Here is a 20603-nt window from a genome sequence, read left to right as displayed (position 1 = left end):
GGAACAAAGTCATCTCTTTCACTGATTTTTTTTTTTTTTTCCACCACAGTTCTCACCCGGAACATAGCAAACTAATTAAGCCATGACTCAAGACAGAGTTCAGTACTTTCAATTTGCTAAATCCCTTGATCTCATATTGAAGGAACCTCCCTGGAGCCCTGCCATATTGACTGCTCTGCAGCTACCATGTCACACCGTGGAATGGGAGGTTGCAAACAAAGCTGTGAAACACGCTTGAGTAATGCCATTTTTCATTCTCATGGGCGCCACACTGGTTCACTCCTGTGTGGCTTCCCCATGCCCTCCAGCAGCCGGGAGAATCCCAAGGCCTCGTTAGTTTGTACTCGTGTTTCCAGACTCAATTCAGGTCCAGAAAAGCCCCCTGAGCCCTCACGACACATCCAAAAAATAATCTATTTACGTGTCTTCTGTCCCCACCAGTAGAGCTAAAGTAGTGCAGGAATTGAGCCTTTCTCCTTGTTCCCCAAAGCTTCCACCCAGTTCCTGAGTCACAGTAGGGGCTCAAAAATTGAACAAAATAGCTATGAGAGAACTAAGAAAGGCAAGGTCAGGGCCCGGTTAGTTTTTCAGATCCACTCATCAGGAGAGTACAGGCCAGAGAACAGAGGGGTGGCTCCAGGGGTACAGCTCCGTGCAGGAAAAAGGGAAAGCTGGCTTCTCGGGTCAGAATCTGGCAATGGTTGATGGATGTAGGCTTTATGCAAGACACAGTTACTCAGGCAAGGAGCCTCGGCATTAAAATGGCAGGATGCTGGGCAGGAAAAGGTTGCTCAGTCATGTCTGACTCTGAGACCCCATGGACTGTAGCCCACCAGGCTCCTCTGTCCATGGGATTCTCCAGGCAAAAATACTAGAGAAGGTTGCTGTTTCCTTCTCCAGGGGATCTTCCTGACCCAGGGATTGAGCCTGCATCTCCCACGTCTTCTGCCTCACAGGCAGATTCTTTACTGCTGAGCCACCAGGGAAGCCCCAATAAAGGGTTTGGGAACCAGGAAGTCAGAAGCAGAGGCAAGGCCAGTGACTGTGAGCTGGGGGTTCTCTGCAGGCTACCAGCCAAGCACAGGGACAGGCCTCAGAATGCCAGCCAACCCCAAATCCAAGTCAACAAGTCAAAATACGCGGCTAGTGTAGACACCAAAGAACCAACAACAAGCTGGTTTTGAATTAACTTACATGTAGCTCAACATGAATTTAGTAATACAAGGCTACATCTTAATATCTCCATCAAAAATGTGTAAGACCAAGGCTCTTACATAAATACAATATAAGCAGAGTATAGCCTCATAAAACCCCCCAATGCTATTTCACTGCATATTTTAATATATTATTATTCCAAAACTTCTATATTTAAGATCTACACAGGGATGTTGTTAAATCATTCAGAAGTATATAAGCTTTCTGATATGATCCTAGCGCATATAATTTTAATTTTTATAACACTGCTTATTCAAATCAATCACGTTAATTGAAGCTTTTAAATTTTATCTTTGTTTTTATGTGTTTAAAAATATGCTTTTAAATTTTTAAATTTAAGTCTACAGATTTATCAGAAAATCAAGCTCCAAAGTAAAAAAGCCACTTCTAAGGATGCCGCCTGAGAGCTCGCAAAGCAATTCTTTTTGCGGCGTTTTCTTCTCCCACTGTCACCTCAGCTCAGAGCTCTGCTGGTGGCTCGGCCCTTCCTGCAAAGCCTGTACAAGGAAGTTGATCACACAGTCTCAAACAACCCTGACACTTTTCCAGAACGCCAGGGAGCTGCATCCTTTCCAGAAAATATTTTGGGAGAAGAAAATAACCTCTATCTCAGTGTATAACATGGCAGCAATAAAAGAAAAAATAATTCAGAAATTTTTAAGAATTTTTTTCAGAAGTTTCCAGAAGCCCTACCTGCCAAACTGCATCCCCCAATATCAGTGTTCCAACACAGAGAGACCCGCTGACTTGCGAATCCTGCGCTTTGTTTCCTGGGGACTGATTTAACGCCTTTTCAGAGCAGTCCACTGATATCCCAACAAAAGCCTCCTTGAAGACTGTGGTGATTGAAAAAAGAATTTAACCTGTTAGGAGGTCTGCTGGGTTATTAGAGACGGGTGACGTGGATCGAGTTCAGGGCTTCAGAGTCACTCATGTGTGCAGCCTCTGCTTCCTGCTCACTCACCTGAACGAAATGAGGAAAACCAGAGAGAAGGTTTAAAATTACCTCCCAGACAGTGGAAGTCATTTCCTGCAAGGCCCCTCTCACAGGGGCAAGTATTCTTCCTCCACTTGGGCTTGGGTCCGGGGTTACATACACGCAATGCAGGAGACACTTGTTCTAAATTCTAAAATTTTATTTTCATGAAAACTTTGTCTAAATGCATGTGGTACTCCAGATCATGGGAAAAGGATATAGTGAAGAAACTGGAGAAACTTGAATAGTCTGGAATTCATTTAATAGTGATGTACCAATGTTGGTTTCTTAATTTTTTTTTCAAATATGCCCCAGGGCACATAAGACACCAACAAATAGAACAGGGTGAAGGTGGTATGGAAATGGTCTGCACGGTTTTGTAAATCTAAAATTATCCAAAAATAGTATGGGCATATTTTTAAAAACCTATGATATTATTGTTAATAAGGATAGTATTTACCATTCCATGCAAAACTTACTTCATTCATGCTGCCTTTGAAATGCACATAAAATAAATTAGAGCTCCTTGTAGCTAAACTGATGACTCTAAGTCCTCCTGGAAGAGCAGATATTTACAAAGGCATCTGGAGATTCTGTAATCTCATTATAAATCAAGTCCTAGATAAAAGAGGATTCGTAAAACAGATGATAAAAATGCCAAGATACTCATATGGCTCTTGCAAGGATAACAAATTGAATTAATGGGGATTGTGAATTTCATATTTCTATAAAAATGTAACTTTTATCAAAGGAATTGAAACTCCTTTTTACTATGACATGCTAAACAGAGAAAATTATCGTTTTTAATTTAATTGAAATGTATTAACAGTGGGGGTCACTGCTCTGAATTATGGTCGGGGTACTACACACACATTGAAACGTAACACTGCCTCACAAAAGCTCCAAGTTTTTTCCAGTATATGTCTGCAGCTGAACTGAACTGAACTGATGTCTGCAGCTTGAGCCACTGAAAGAACAAATCTGAAAAGTAAAAAAAACAAACAAACTAAAATGAGTATAGAAAGGTCAGATTTTATCTTACAAATTTACCTTTTAAATCTTCACGCCAATGAGTTCCTATTCTATGTAAAGGCAAGAAAATCCGCACGAAGCTCTAGTAGAGCATGAGGCCTGGACGGGAGGCGCCAGTAGGACCAGCGGGAGGTACTGACAGACGTCAGCCACAGTGACTTCCGCACAGCCATTCCTCTTGAAAGGCCATGGTGATGCATCTTCCTATCGGCTATGGGAGTGTCCATAATCACCCTAGATTATTCATTTTGTTCCTATGTCTAAAGATCTCAGGGATTTCCTTGGTGGTTCAATGGCTAAGACTTCACACGCCGAGTGCAGGGGGCCTGGGTTCAACCCTGGTCAGGGAACCAGATCCCACATGCCACAACTAAGATTCCACACGCTGCAATAAAGATCAAAGATCCTTCACGCTGCAAATAAGGCCCGGAGCAGCCAATAAATAAAAAGATAAAGATTAAAACATCTCCAGGAAGGACATCCAGATGGCATGTACCTTTCAACACTGCCAAGGAAATGCTCCCTGACTTTAGCTTCCAAATTACTACATGATTCCATGTACGGAAACCAGAAAGGATATCAGTCTATTAGCTTTTCTAGCAATTTTCTATCTGCTAGTTTACCATGAATTAATTCTTCAAGGACTGGTTCTTTCTAGATGAATGAATAAAATAGTTTCTGAATTAAAAACAGAATTACCATATGATCCAACATCCCACTCTTGGGCATATATCCAGAAAAACTATAATTCATGCACCCCGAGGCCACAGGACTGGAAAAGGTCACTTTTCATTCCAATCCCAAGTAAGGCAATGCCAAAGAATGTTCAGACTACCACACAACTGCACTCATCTCACAAACTAGTAATGCTCAAAATTCTCCAAGCCAGGCTTCAACAGTACGTGAACTGTGAACTTCCAGATGTTCAAGCTGGATTTAGAAAAGGCAGAGGAAGCACAAATCAAGTTGCCAACATCCGCTGGATCATAAGAAAGCAAGAGAGTTCCAGAAAAACATCTACTTCTGCTTTATCGACTACACCAGAGCCTTTGACTATATGGATCACAACAAACTGTGGAAAATTCTTCAAGAGATGGGAATACCAGACCACCTGACCTGCCTCCTGAGAAATCTGTATGCAGGTAGGAAGCAACAGTTAGAACTGGACATGGAACAACAGACTAGTTCCAAATCAGGAAAGGAGTACATCAAGGCTGTATACTGTCACTCTGCTTATTTAACTTCTATGCAGAGTACATCATGAGAAACACTGGGCTGGAAGAGGCCCAAGCTGGAATTGAGATTTCCAGGAGAAATATCAATAACCTCAGATATGCAGATGATACCACCCTTATGGCAGAAAGAAATGAACTCAAGAGCCTCTTGTTGAAAGTAAAAGAGGAGCGTGAAAAAGTTGGCTTAAAACTCAACATTCAGAAAACTAAGATCATGGCATCTGGTCCCATCACTTAATGGCAAATAGATGGGGAAACAATGGAAACAGTGTCAGACTTTATTTTTGGGGCCCCAAAATCAGTGCAGATGGTGACTGCAGCCATGAAATCAAAAGACACTCAATCCTTGAAAGAAAAACTATAACCAACCTAGACAGCATATTAAAAAGCAGAGACATTACTTTACCAACAAAGGGCCATCTAGTCAAAGCTATAGTTTTGCCAGTAGTCATGTGTGGATGTGAGAGGTGGACTGTGAAGAAAGCTGAGTGCCAAAGAATTGCTGCTTTTGAACTGTGGTGTCGGAGAAGACTCTTGAGAGTCCCTTGGACTGCAAGGAGATCCAACCAGTCCATTCTGAAGGAAATCCATCCTGAATATTCATTGGAAGGACTGATGCTGAAGCTGAAACTCCAATACTCTGGCCACCTGATGCAAAGAACTGATTCATTGGAAAAGACCCTGATGCTGGGAAAGATTGAAGGCAGGAGGAGAAGGGGAAGACAGAGGATGAGATGGTTGGATGGCATCACTGACTCAATAGACATGAGTTTGAGCAAGCTCTGGGAGTTGGTGACGGACAGGGACGCCAGGCATGCTGTAGGCCATGGGGTCGCAAAGAGCTGGACACGACTGAGTGACTGAACTGAATGGTGCTCACTGAAGCACTATTCATGAAAATGTGGAAGCAACCTAAACGCTCGTCACCAGAGGAATGGATAAAGTAGATGTAATATAATACACACATACAGTGGAATACTACTCAGCCATAATAAAGAATGAAATTGTGCCATTTGCAGCAACAGGGATGCGACCAGAGATCATCTAAGTGAAGGCAGATAGAGAAGGACAAATACCCCATGTTATCACATATGCTGTCACATGTTATACGTGGAATCCGAAACACAGCACAAATGAACGTTCTCTATGAAACAGAAACACAGAGCCCAGACACAGAGGACAGATTTGTGGTCTCCAAGGGGGTGGGGGTGGGCGAGGGAAGGACCGGAGTTTGGAAGTGTCAGAAACTCCGACCTGTAGGATGGATAAACAACAAGGCTGTGCTGCTGGGGAAGGGAACCACGGTCGACATCCTGTGATAAACTAACGGAGAAAAGCATTTAGAAAAGAATGTCTGTACCTGTACAACCGAGTCACCTTCCTGTACAGGAGAGACTGGCACGGCACTGTACAGCAACTCTTCGATGAAAATATTTTAAAAAGTAGAGAGTTTTCCTCTGGATGGTGACACACAGACTTCTCCATATTAGCCCAATTCTTACTCATCCCAACGCACTGCAAAATATAACAACAGACCTATGAAATTCACCATGAAATAGCCAATGTAGTTTTCCTAACATTATACTCTCCCTAACCCAATATATATGTTTATAAAAGACATAGAAATCACTGACAAGATGTTTAAATATAGCCCTTCACTGAGGTCTGGATTAGGACTATGGTAAGACAGTCCAACCTCTCTGTGATAACTAATGTGACATAAGCTTCACATTCACAAAATCCCCCAATAATGCCCCAAAGCAGGTAGTTCATTAGAAAAGTATTGTCCCACAGACTACTTTTCCATATACTCTGTAATCTTCCTGTGAGCTTTATTACAGTTCCTTTAAAATACTTTTTTCTTAGTAAGGAAATTGAGAAATTTACTTTGACACTAAAATTAGCAAATTACTTTGGATTTGCAATTCTATTAATTGCTCTTCCCTTGTATTTCTTGGCAGACTCTGTAAAATTGAGCTCTACCTAAAGTTGACAAAATATTTCAGGCCACTGGAAGTGTCACTAGTGTCATTTTCCAGGCCAGCTTCAAATTGAAAACATGCTGTATTTATACTCAATTTTATCACACAACTGCTCCACGGTGAACTTGTAGCAATTCCAGGGTATTTTTTTAAATGAGGTTATTTGTCGGTATGAGACATGGCAATTTTTGACAGACCAAGTGAAAAGTAGATTTGTTCAAAAATTCCATTTCTTCTTATTTAAAAATGTTTTAAATGTTAATTTTATGCAGAAAACCATATTTTTGAGCCATTTCTAAATTATTCTTTCAGTGTCCAGATTAGCCAGTACTTTTTCCAATTTGTCTATGGGAAAGTGGGGTTAAAACACATTGTTGAGAGCAGAGTTAATAAAAAGCAGAGAAGTGATCTTGAACTTTGAATTGTAGCTCAGTGTAATGCCCATAAGACTTTCCCATAAGAATAATCCACATTTTTTCATTATAGTGAAACATCTAGATGATTGGAGCCATCCATGACTGGAGTCACTGAAAGAACAAACTTGGTAAGGAAAAGTAAACAACTGTATTAAAAAAATACAGAAAGAAAAATAAGATTTGTAATGAGTTCATCTTTAAGTCGTTACCCAAATGAATTCATATCTAAAGGAAAACAAATTGTATTAAGATCTAATACATTGATAACCGGGGGGTGCCAGTGAAAATTGTGTAGGGAAAGAGAATGTTTAGGGAATTCACGGCTCCTTGGCCAAATCTGAGTATATTTTTAGACGCAAGTTTTTAACTCCCTCTGGATAACCTTTTCTCTCAGTCACTCCTCAGTTTTAGTTCTCCTTGTGGGAATGGATCAGAAGTTTTTCTAGAGTCAGTTTCAAATGTCTCTTGTTGTTATCCTGGTGTGTGGCAGGATGGGTCATTAAGAGGGCCAGGACCTGCAGACTGAATGGGGCAGGAGCCTGGGTGTGTGCAGAAGCTAATAGGAGAGGAAACCTTATATATTATATCAGATCTGATCAGTCGCCCAGTCATGTCCAACTCTTTGCGACCCCATGAATCACAGCACGCCAGGCCTCCCTGTTCATCACCAACTTCTGGAGTTCACTAAGACTCACATCCATCGAGTCAGTGATACCATCCAGCCATCTCATCCTCTGTCGTCCCCTTCTCCTCCTGCCCCCAATCCCTCCCAGCATCAGAGTCTTTTCCAATGAGTCAACTCTTCGCATGAGGTGGCCAAAGTACTGGAGTTTCAGCTTTAGCATCATTCCTTCCAAAGAAATCCCAGGGCTGATCTCCTTCAGAATGGACTGGTTGGATCTCCTTGCAGTCCAAGGGACTCTCAAGAGTCTTCTCCAACACCACAGTTCAAAAGCATCAATTCTTTGGTGTTCAGCCTTCTTCACAGTCCAACTCTCACATCCATACATGACCATAGGAAAAACCATAGCCTTGATTAGACGAACCTTTGTTGGCAAAGTAATGTCTCTGCTTTTGAATATGTTATCTAGGTTGGTCATAACTTTCCTTCCAAGGAGTAAGCATCTTTTAATTTCATGGCTGCAGTCACCATCTGCAGTGATTTTGGAGCCCCCCAAAATAAAGTCTGACACTGTTTCCACTGTTTCCCCATCTATTTCCCAGGAAGTGATGGGACCGGATGCCATCATCTTCGTTTTCTGAATGTTGAGCTTTAAGCCAACTTTTTCACTCTCCACTTTCACTTTCATCAAGAGGCTTTTGAGTTCCTCTTCACTTTCTGCCATAAGGGTGGTGTCATCTGCATATCTGAGGTTATTGATATTTCTCCCGGAAATCTTGATTCCAGCTTGTGTTTCTTCCAGTCCAGCGTTTCTCATGATGTACTCTGCATAGAAGTTAAATAGGCAGGGTGACAATATACAGCCTTGATGTACTCCTTTTCCTATTTGGAACCAGTCTGTTGTTCCATGTCCAGTTCTAACTGTTGCTTCCTGACCTGCATAGAAATTTCTCAAGATATACATATTCTTCTCAGCCGTAATAAAGAATGAAACGCCATTTTCAGCAACATGGTTGGACCTAAAGATTATACTAAGTGAAACAAGTCAGACAAAAACAAATATCACTTATATGTGGAATATAAAATATGATAAAAATGATCTTACTTACAAAACAGAAATAGACTCAGACTTAGAAAACAAGCTTATGATTATCAAAAGGAAAAAGGTGAGGGAGGGACAAATTAGAAATTTGGGATTATCAGACACAAATTACTATGTGTAAAATAGATAAACAATAAAGTCCTACTGTATAATACAAGGGACAGAGGAGCCTGGTGGGCTGCTGTCCATAGGATCACAGAGTTGGGCACGACTGAAGCGACTTAGCATTCATGCATGCATTGGAGAAGGAAACGGCAACTCACTCCAGTAGTCTTGCCTGGAGAATCCCAGGGACGGGGGAGCCTGGTGGGCTGCCATCTATGTGGTCGCACAGAGTTGGACACAACTGAAGTGACTTAGCAGCAGCAGCAGTGTAATACAAGGAACTACCTTTAATATCTTACAATCACCTATGCTGTTCACCAGAAACACAAGACTGTGAATCAACTACATTAAAAAAGGGGGGGGAGGGGGGCAACAAAAAGGAAAGTGTGGTGTGCAAAAGTCAGTCTTGAAAGCATACGTAGGTGGAAGGTGTGGTCTTCGTGGCAGGGTGCCAAGCAGCCAGGAAAGATGGGGACTGAGAATTCATTGTTGGGCCACCTCGGCCATGTCTCACCCATACTTGAATCCCCAGCACAGGACCCAGTCAGCAGTTGGAATGGAAGTTCTTTCTGTTGTGTGTATCACAAGACCGTTAGCTAATGCAGCACCAGAAGTGATCTGGAGTGGAGTGGAGTGAATGAATTATACTACAGGTATAATTCTTAGCATTCAGTGTTTTGATATATAAGTCACTCCGATGTATATCTCTGAGCCACATCTAAATGGGCATAGATGATTTGTACAAGGGCCATTGATCTATGCACTTTACTTTTATATTGGCCATAAAACCTCACTAAATATTTTCATATTGCTTTTGGAGAACTCTCATTAGATTTCATGGATATAATTTGCCAGCCCTTGTTCTTTTAGATTCTCCAAAAGGAATCAGACCATTATTGAAAACCATGGTACAAAAAAAAAAAAAAAAAAGAGGGGGAGCAGAAGAGAACAAGATGGCAGAAGAGTAGGTGGACGTGGAGCACATCTCTCTCCATGGACACACCAGGAATACACCTTGAGACACAGACGTGCATGCAGAGCACCAGCTGAGAGCAGACGGGGGACCTGACCAGCGGAAAAGAACATGTGGAACCACGCAGGAGTGCCAGGAGGACTGCACCTGCCCTCGGCGGGTGGAGGAGCTGAGGCAGGGGTCCGATCCCCACAGCAGGGCAATTGTCTGAGTCAGACTAGATACATTTAAGGCCAAGAGTGAAGCAGCTGGCCTGTGGCAGCCTGACAGTCCTTGCCACAGCCATACACACCCCGGGGTGGGGGGTGGGGGGGACGCGGGTCCCTGCAAGGCACAGCGGCGAGGAGCTGGAGTTTGGGGATTGTGGAGCGATCTCAGGGCAAGGGCTGCTGACGACTGCGGAGAGACGAGTCGAGGGGATGTGAGGGAGGAGACTGTGGTGGGGAATGGTTGTGGAGGAAAGGCAGGCAGCCATGGAAGCAAGACGACGCTGCCGAGTCACACGAAGTGGGTGGAGCCATCACCATAGCCTCTCTACCCACAGGCCAGCATCAGCAGCTGAACAATAGACAGGCTGGCCCATCAAACTGCCTGTTGCACTACAGAGTAGGACCCCAGCCAGGGGGCCCCTTTAAGTGCCTGATGTGAGGAATTACAGAGTAGGACCCCAGCCAGGGGGACCCTCTATGTGCCTGATGCGCCAAACAGTAGAGAAGGACCCCAGGCAAGGGAGCCCTCTAAGTGCCTGAATGGGCAGGGCTACAGAGAAAGACTGGCCAAAGAGGCCTTCTGATTGCCAGCTACAAGAGGCTCAAAAAAAGACTCTGATAGGGCCATAACTCCTGCCATGGAGGCAGTCCCTGTCCGCACACATTTGGAGCTGTCAGGTCCCAGCAAGCCAAGCAGCTGCACCCCCCTCACACTCAGCCCTCACTGGGGCAGAGCTGCCACAGGCCAAAAAAAACCCAAAGCCTTGCGTCTATGTGCACAGGGTCTCTTCGGTCCTGTCTGACTCTTTGCGACTCTGTAGACTGGCCTGCCAGGCTTCTCTGTCAGGGCGGGGGCTCTCCAGGCGAGAACACTGGAGCGTGTTGGCCAATACTGTTGCCATACCCTCTAGAGCACTGTATTTCCTGCTGCCCTAGCCTCAAACCCAAGTCCTCCAGGGCAGCCCCCCGAGCTAAACCCCAGTGCATGACCCATACATAGAGGTGGAAATAAAACCACAGTTGAAACCCTGGGTCAGTGTGGCTAAGGAAGAAGACCCAAACCTTCCCATCAGCTGTACAAGCTGTAGATTAAATCCACAGGATCAACTAAGCAGACTCTGTGTCTATGGAATATATAAAAGGTCACTGAGAGCACCCACAAAAGAAAACGCACTAGTTCTGATAGCTGTGGACACTGGAGGCAAGAACACACGGAAGTAGGACCAGATTAGAAACTGAGCTGCCCCCACAGCAGGTCCAGAGACCAGCACAGCGTTGGAGGGCATCCTAGGGAGGTGAGGGGGACTGACTCCCAGCGAGGGAAAGGACTCTGACAGCAGTGACTCAAGAAAAACATTATTCTTATTTTTTTACCTGCTCTGTAGATTCCTTTGGATTTTTTTCTCCCCCCCCCCACCCCCCGGCTCTGTTGTAGTCGTCAATTTATTGGCACCAAGAAATCCGATTAAGTTTTGGAGCTTTTCTTTTTTCCTTTTTCCTCAGTCACATTTTTTATTGTTGTCATAAACCTCTGCCTCTACATTGGGCTTTTGCCATTCTGTGGAATTTTCCTCACTTTCTTTTCTCTTTTTTAATTTTTTAAACCTATTATTATTTTTTCTACATTTATTCCTTAGTTTGCTTTTCCACTGTTCTTTTCCCCTTGTAGTTAATCTCTAATGTATATAAATCTTCTTTATCTACCTCTATTTAACTTTGTGTAACTACTCTTTCTTTCTTTTCTTTCTCTACTTTCCTCTTAAAATATTTGTTAGTTTTATTTTTACTGCTTTATTCCCCAATTGACACCTGGCTTTAGTTTTATTTTCCAGTTTGTGCTTAAGTTAGTTTTGTTCATAACTGGTAAATGTAATTTTTGATTTCCTTTGTTCACTGGATCAATCTACTGTACTTTTTTTTGTTGTTGGACTGTTTTCACTATGCTCATGGATGTATATGTATATGTGTATATTCCATTATTTTAATTATGATTTGCCTGAATTTATAACTGTCATTTGTCTGAGGTTCATCTTTGGTTTCTCATTTTTGGATATTTGTTTTACTCTTCCTTAATGTCATAACAAATCACTTGTGGAATCTTCATTCCTGATTAGAGATCAAACCCTGAGCCTTTGGGGTGGGAGCACCGACTCCAAGACCCTAAACTACCAGAGAAGTAATGCTGCTGCTGCTGAGCCGCTTCAGTCCCGTCCGACTCTGTGCGACCCCATAGACGGCAGCCCACCAGGCTCCCCTGTCCCTGGGATTCTCCACTCTGTGCGACCCCATAGACGGCAGCCCACCAGGCTCTCCCGTCCCTGGGCGACCCCACAGATGGCAGCCCACCAGGCTCCCCCGTCCCTGGGATTCTCCACTCTGTGCGACCCCATAGACGGCAGCCCACCAGGCTCCCCCGTCCCTGGGCGACCCCACAGACGGCAGCCCACCAGGCTCCCCCGTCCCTGGGCAACCCCACAGACGGCAGCCCACCAGGCTCCCCCGTCCCTGGGCGACCCCACAGACGGCAGCCCACCAGGCTCCCCCGTCCCTGGGATTCTCCAGGCAAGAACACTGGGGAGGGTTGCCAATTCCTTCTCCAATGCATGAAAGTGAAACGTGAAAGTGAAGTCACTCAGTCGTGCCTGACTCTGTGCAACCCCATGGATTGCAGCCTACCAGGCTCCTCCGTCCATGGGATTTTCCAGGCAAGAGTACTGGAGTGGGGTTTTTAAGTTATTTGATACTAGGAGTATCAAATAATGAGAACTCAAAGAAAACCACTTGAATATAAGATCCGGCATCACCCAACCACCAGTAGCACCCTGTGCAGGACGCCTCATCTAAATAACAAACAAAACAAAAATACAAACCCAATCATCAGTGGACAGGATACCACCTCACTCAGCCTTGCCCACCATAGGAAAACCAAACAAAAACTCAGCACGTGTCTCACCCTATACGAAGCTCACACAAAGCGCTGGACCAACCTTAGGAGGGCAGAAACCAAAAAGAAGAAAGAATCCAACCTTCTTCAGGAAAGAATTAAACTTTCACTGAAGTGTGGGAAAAGGAGACCTCAAACACAATAACTTTAAAAAAAATGAAAACACAGAGAAATACTGCATGAATGAAGGAACAAACTATAAACACAGAAGTCCAAATAAATGAAGAGGAAATAGGAAAATTACCTGAAAAAGAATTCAGAATGATGATAGTAAAGATGATCAAAAACCTTGAAAACAAAATAGAGAAAATGCAAGAATCAGTTAACGAAGACCTAGAGGAATTAAAGACTAAGCATACAGAGACATACAACACAATTACTGAAATTGAAAATACTCTAGAAGGAATCAATAGCAGAATATCTGAAGCAGCAGAACGAATCAGTGAGCTGAAAGATAAAATGGTGGAAATAATTTCTGAAGAGCAGAATAAAGTAAAAAGAATGAAAAGAGCTGAGGACAATCTCAGAGACCTCTAGGACAATATCAAATGCACCAACATTCAAATTATATGGATCCCAGAAGAAGAAGAGAAAAAGAAAGGGTAGGAGAAAATTTTTGAAGAGATTATAGTTGAACATTTCCCCAACATGGAAAAGGAAATAGCCAATCAAGTCTAAAAGGCACAGAGAGTCCCATACAGGATGAACCCAAGAAGAAACACACCAAGACACATTCTAATCAAACCAACAAAGACTAAACACAAAAAAGAATATTAAAAACAGCAAGGGAGAAGCAACAAGTTACATACAAGGGAAACCCCACATGCTGAACAGCTGATCTTTCAGCAGAAACTCTGCAGGCCAGAAGGGAATGGCAGGATATGCTTAAACTACTGCAAAGGAAAAATCTACAACCAAGATTACTGTACCCAGCAAGGATTTCATTCAAAATGGATGGAGAAATAAAAAGCTTTTCAAACAAGCAAAAGTTAAGAGAATTCAGTACCACTAAACCAGCTTTACAACAAATGTTAAAGGGACTTATATAGTCAAGAAATACGAGAAGAAAAAAAGATCTACAAAATCAACCCCAAACAATTGAAAAACGGCAATAGAACATATATATCAATAATTACTTTAAATGTAAATGGATTAAATGGTCCAACCAAAAGACACAGACTGGCTGAATAGATACAAAAACACGACCCACATATATGCTGTCTATGAGAAACCCACTTCAGACTTCAAGACACATGTAGACTGAAAGTGAGAGGATAGAAAAATATATTCCAGGCAAATGGGAAGTAAAAGAAAGCTGGAGTAGCAATCCTCATATCAGACAAAATAGACCTTAAAATAAAGACGATTACAAGAGATAAGGAAGGACACTACATAATGGTCAAGAAATCAATCCAAGAGGAAGACATAACAACTGTAAATATCTATGCACTCAACACGGAGAAGGCAATGGCACCCCACTCCAGTACCCTTGCCTGGAAAATCCATGGACAGAGGAACCTGGTAGGCTGCAGTCCATGGGGTTGCTAAGAGTCAGGAACGACTGAGCAACTTCACTTTCACTTTTCACTTTCATGCATTGGAGAAGGAAATAGTGACCCACTCCAGTGTTCTTGCCTGGAGAATCCCAGGGACAGGGAAGCCTACTGGGCTGCCGTCTCTGGTGTCGCACAGAGTCAGACATGACTGAAGCGACTTAGCAGCAGCAGCAGCATGCACTCAACATAGAAGCACGTCAATACATAAGACAAACACTAACAGACATAAAAGGAGGAATTGGCAGTAACACAATATAGTAGGAGACTTTAACACCCCATTCACACCAATGGACAGATCATCAAAACAAAATAATAAGAAAACACAAGTCTTAAATGATACACTAGATGAGATGGATTTCACTGATATCTTCAGGACCTTCCATCCAAATGCAGAAGAATACACCTTCTTCTCAAGTGCATGTGGAACATTCTCCAGGATAGACCACATCATGGGTCACACATCAAACCTCAGTAAATTTAAGAAAATTGAAACTGTATCATGCATCTTCTCTGACCACAACGCTATGAGACTAGATACCAATTATAGGAAAAAAACTGTGAGAAAGACAAACACATGGAGATTAAACAACACGTTTCTAAATAACCAACAGGTGACTGAAGAAATCAAAAGGGAAATCACAAAAATTCTAGAAGCAAATGACAATGAAAACACAACAACTCAGAACCTATGGGATGCAGGAAAAGCAGGTCTAAGAGGGGTGTTTACAGCAATACAATCCTACCTCAAGAAACAAGAAAACATCAAATAGACAACCTAACTTTACACCTAAAACAACTGGGAAAAGAATAACCAAAAAAACCCAAAATTATTAGAAGGAAAGAAATCATAAAGATCCAAGCAGAAATAAATGAAAAAGAAATGAAAGAAACAATAGTAAAGATTAATAAAACTACAAGCTGTTTAGTTGTTTATCTTTGAGAACATAAACAAAATTGATAAACCCTTAGCCAGACTCATCAAGAAAAAAAGAGGGAAGAATCAAATCAACAAAATTAGAAATGAAAAAGGAGAGGTTACAACAGACAATGCAGAAATACAAAGGATTATAAGAGACTATTATGAACAACTATATGGCAATAAAATAGATAACCTTGAAGAAATGGACAGATTCTTAGTAAAGTTCAATCTTCCAAGACTGAACCAGGAAGAAATAGAAATTATGAACAACCCAATAACAAGCACCGAAATTGAAGCTGTGATAAAAAAAAAAAATCTCACAAAAAACAAAAGCCCAGGACCAGATGGCTTCACAGGAGAATTCTATCAAACATTTGGAGAAGAGCTAATGCCTATCCTTCTAAAACTCTTCCAAAAAATTGCAGAGGAAGGAACCCTTCCAAATTCATTCTGAGGCCACCATCACCCTGATACCAAAACCAGACAAAGACAACACAAAAAAAGAAAACTACAGGTAAATATCACTGATGAACATAGATACAAAAATCCTCAACAAAATTGTAGCAAACAGAATTCAGCAACACATCAAAAAGTTCATACACTATGATCAAGTTGGGTTTATCCCAGGGATGCAAGGATTCTTCAATATATGGAAATCAATCAATGTGATACACCATATTAACAAATTGAAAGATAAAAACCATATGATAATCTCAAGAGATGCAGAAAAAGCCTTTGACAAAATTCAGCACCTATTTATGATTAAAACTCTTCAAGAAATGGGCATAGAAGGAATCTACCTCAAAATAGTAAAGGCCATATATGATAAGCCTACAGCAAACATTATTCTCAATGGTGAAAAACTGAAAGTATTCCCCCTGAGATCAGGAACAAGGTAAGGATGTCCACTTTCACCACTGTTATTCAACATAGTTCTGGAAGTCCTAGCTACAACAATCAAAGAAGAAAAAGAAATAAAAGGAATCCAAATCAGAAAAGAAGAAGTAAAATTCTCATTGTTTGCAGATGACATGATACTGTACCTAGAAAACCCTAAAGACAGTATCAGAAAATTACTAGAGCTAATCAGTGAATTTGGCAAAGTTGCACGATAAAAAATCAATGCATAAAAATCACTTGCATTTCTATATACTAGCCATGAAAAAATCAGAAAGAGAAATTAAGGAATCAATCCCATTCACCATTGCAACAGAAAGAATTAAATATCTAGGAATAAACTTACCTAAGGAGACAAAAACTGTACACAGAAAATTACAAGACACTAATGAAAGAAATCAATGACATAAACAGATGGAGAAATATTCCATGTTCCTGGGTAGGAAGAACCAATATTATGAAAATAACTATACTACCAAGTGCAATCTACAGATTTAATGAGATGCCTACCAAATTACCAATGGCATTTTTCACAGAACCTGAACAAAAAATTTCACAATTCATATGGAAACACAAGAGACCTCAAATAGCCAGAACAGTCTGGAGAAAGAAGAATGGAGCTGGAGGAAACAACCTTCCTGACTTCAGATTATACTACAAAGCTACAGTCATCAAGACAGTATGGTGCTGGCACAAAAACAGAAATATAGACCAATGGAACAAGACAGAAAGCCCAGAGATAAACCCATGCACCTGTGGGGACCTTATTTTTCACAAAGGAGGCAAGAATATACAATGGGGCAAAGACAGCCTCTTCAATAAATGGTGCTGGGAAAACTGGACAGCTACATGTAAAAGAATGAGATTAGAACACTTCCTAACACCATACACAAAGATAAACTCAAAATGGATTAAAGACCTAAATGTAAGACCAGAAACTATAAAATTCTTAGAGGAAAACATAGGCAAAACACTCAATGACATAAATCAAAGCAAGATCCTCTATGACCCACCTCCTAGAGCAATGGAAATAAAACCAAAAGTAAACAAGTGGGACCTGATTAAACTTAAAAACTTTTGCACAGCAAAGGAAACTATAAGCAAGGTGAAAAGACAACCCTCAGAATGGGAGAAAATAATAGCAAATGACACAATTTACAAAGGATTAATTTCCAAAATATACAAGCAGCTCATACAACTCAATACCAGGAAAACAAACAACCCAATCAAAAAGGGGGAAAAGACCTAAACAGACATTTCTCCAAAGACGACACACAGATGGATAAAAAACACATGAAAAGATCCTCAACATTGCTCATTATTAGAGAAATGCAAATCAAAACTACAATGAGATATCACCTCACACCTGTCAGAATGGCCATCATCAAAAAGTCTACAAACAATAAACGCTGGAGAGGGTGTGGAGAAAAGGGAACGCTATTGCACTGTTCATGGGAATGTAAATTGATACAGTCACTCTGTCTGGTATAGAGATTCCTTAAAAAACTAGGAATAAAACCACCATATGACCCAGCAATCCCACTCCTAGGCATATACCCTGAGGAAACCAAAATTGAAAGAGACACATGTATCCCACTGTTCACTGCAGCACTAATTACAACAGCTAGAACATGGAAGCAACCTGGATGTCCATGAACAGATGAATGGATAAAGAAGCTGTGATATATATTCACAATGGAATATTACTCAGCCATATAAAGGGACACATTTGAGTCAGTTCTGATGGGGTGGATGAACCTGAACCTCTTATGCAGAGTGAAGTGAATCAGAAAGAGAAAGATTAATACTGTATTCTAACACATATGTACAGAATCTAGACAAATGGTACTGAAGAATTTACTTACAGGGCAACAGTGGAGAAACATATATAGAGAATAAACTTTTGGACATGGGGAGGGGGAGGAGAGGGTGAGACGTATGGAAAGAGTAACATGGACACTTACATTACCGTATGTAAAATAGATAGCCCAGGGGAATTTGCTGTGTGGCTCACGGAACTCAAACAGGGGCTCTGTATCAACCTAGAGGGGTGGGGTGGGGAGGGAGATGGGAGGGAGGTTCAAAAGAGAGGGGATAGATGTATACCTATGGCTGATTCATGTTGAGGTTTGACAGAAAACAACAAAATTCTGTAAAGCAATTATTCTTCAATAAAAAACAAATTAATTTTTAAAAAGGGAACAGATGAGGAACTGGGAAGTGCAGTGAAATTATAAAATACAAAACTTACCAAACATTCATAGACTTTAAGTTGGGGAAATCAATATCAGTAAATAACAAACTCAACAGGGGCAAGGTACTGAGTTTCAGGAATTAACTAGGAACACTGCATTATGAAGGCCTCTAAGATGTTTTGTGAATGATTTGGTTAGACAGCCTGTCACTGACACTGAAATAGCAAGCAATGAAAAATGTCAGTGCCATGAACTGAGAAGATAGTTAATGGGAGGACAGAAGGCCGGGAGTAAGTCCTGTTTATGTGGCATGCTAATTATTTGGAAGTGGTAAACACTTACAGATGACATTCTGAGATGGCCATTTCCTTCTCCAGGGGATCTTCCTGACCCAGGAATCGACCCGGGTCTCCTGCATTGCAGGCAGACGCTTTACCATCTGAGCCACCAGGGAAGCCCTCAGACATTTACAAATGACATTCTGAGATGGCACTAGCTTTGATGATGTTACAAAAGTGATTAACAGGGGAAAATAAAATGCACCAGGGCAGAAAGTTAGGAATATTAGTAAGTGAAAGAAGAAATGATTTAAATAGAATAAATGAAAATAAGTACTGAAAGTTTTTGAGTATATAAACATTTAAAGTGCTAGGAGCTTGAAAGCTATAATTCTAGGAGTTTTTAACACCTACAGAGGCTGGTATATTATTCTGAGGATATTAAATGTGGCATAAATGGGACTCAGCAGCTTTTGGTTACCCCTACAAAGATAAAATAGTCAAACTTTATCTTGTATAACATAGGAAAAGGGCAAAACTATGGAATACTTCAACCTAAGATCATTCTCACTTACTAACATGGGATTGGGCGAGGATTATAAGCATCACGCCAGATAAGAAAAGTACGAAAAGGGTTGAAATTGAAACAGCCTTCAGTTATCCTGTTTGCCCTGAAGACCATGAACTTTAAACAAAGAGAAGCCCTTCAGGCTGAAATGTTTAAATCGCTGGAGCTCGAGGAAGAGAGACTTCTCGTTCCAACAAGAAGGCAGAATAATCTAAACTTCTCTCACTATATTCATAACTTACAAAAACAGTTAGCAATTGTAATGCATATTTGAGATCTCCAGAAAAGAAAAAGAAATATCCAGCTGCCTGAATTGAAGCAGGAACCTCAAACAGTGAGCACCAAGGCTTTCTCAGTACCTGCCTGGGGCGGAGCTGGGAGCAGAGAGAGACTGTAATATTCATTTAAGAGAGCAGACGTGCTCCCTCAGAACCAGCTGGAGCAGAGTCAGAAACCAGAACTGCAAACAGAATAAAAATCCTGAATGATCTGTGTATAAGTCATTTCAATGGTGTCTGACTCTGCGACCCCATGGACTGTAGCCCGTCAGGCTCCTCTGTCCATGGGATTCTCCAGGCAAGAGTACTGGAGTGAGTGGCCATGTCCTCCTGCAGGAGATCTTCCTGATCCAGGGATTGAACTAGCATCTCTTGTGTCTCCTGCATTGGTAGGAGGATTCTTTACCACTAGCACCACACTCTGGGGGAAAAGGGAGCTAGAAAAAGTTTACCACCAGCAGAAAGAGACAAAGAAGCTCATCTCTGGGTTTTGGGAAGGAGAGGGGGATGAAGGAATTCTCCTTAGAAATTGCCATGCCAACTCCCTTGACCAATGCCACTGTGCACATCATGCGGATTCAGATTTATAAACCTACAAAGTCTAAGAACCCCAAAGTAGAAAAAGTAACACTAAAAAATGTCCCTGATCCATTGAGACCCTTGGAGTACCGGACAAAGCAAATCCAGTTTACTCTGGAGACATAGGACCATTGCCTAGGTGACACACCACTCCCATAGGAAAAAATAAACTGAAATAAAGATGAGCTCATGACTCAAACAAAATAAAATGAAATAAAATATGAAAAAACAATACATCAAGAGTGACAGTTATCAGAAATAACAGAAAGTTCAAAAAATAAGCCAAGAATTTTAAATAATTGCTTTGGTTTTTTAGGACTGCCATAGCAAAACCAAAGCCTGGGTGGCTTAAATAGAAACTTATTTTCCCCGAGTCTGAAGGCTTTAAGTCTAAGACCAAAGTGTTGGCAAGGTTAGTTTCCTCTGAGCCTTCTCTCCTTGGCTTATAGATGGCTGTGTTCTCTCCGTGTCTTCACGAAGTCTTCACATAGTTGTAGGAAACAATCTGTTTCCTAATCTTCA

General features: G+C 41.5%; 1 long non-coding RNA gene across 1 annotated transcript in view; it reads right to left on the bottom strand.

The window, feature by feature from the left end:
• LOC147356037 (uncharacterized) overlaps positions 1–20603 on the bottom strand; it is a 214512-nt gene that overhangs the window by 104746 nt on the left and 89163 nt on the right. Inside the window, exon 2 of the long non-coding RNA XR_015142984.1 lies at positions 5819–5973. This is a non-coding gene — a long non-coding RNA (uncharacterized LOC147356037). The remainder of the gene's footprint in view (positions 1–5818; positions 5974–20603) is intronic.

Source organism: Bos grunniens, chromosome 16, assembly GCF_055505025.1.
Source record: "Bos grunniens cultivar Pamir isolate PY7600 chromosome 16, Bosgru_T2T1.0, whole genome shotgun sequence".
Classification (NCBI taxonomy): domain Eukaryota; kingdom Metazoa; phylum Chordata; class Mammalia; order Artiodactyla; family Bovidae; genus Bos; species Bos grunniens.
This window is presented reverse-complemented; position numbering and strand designations above follow the sequence as displayed.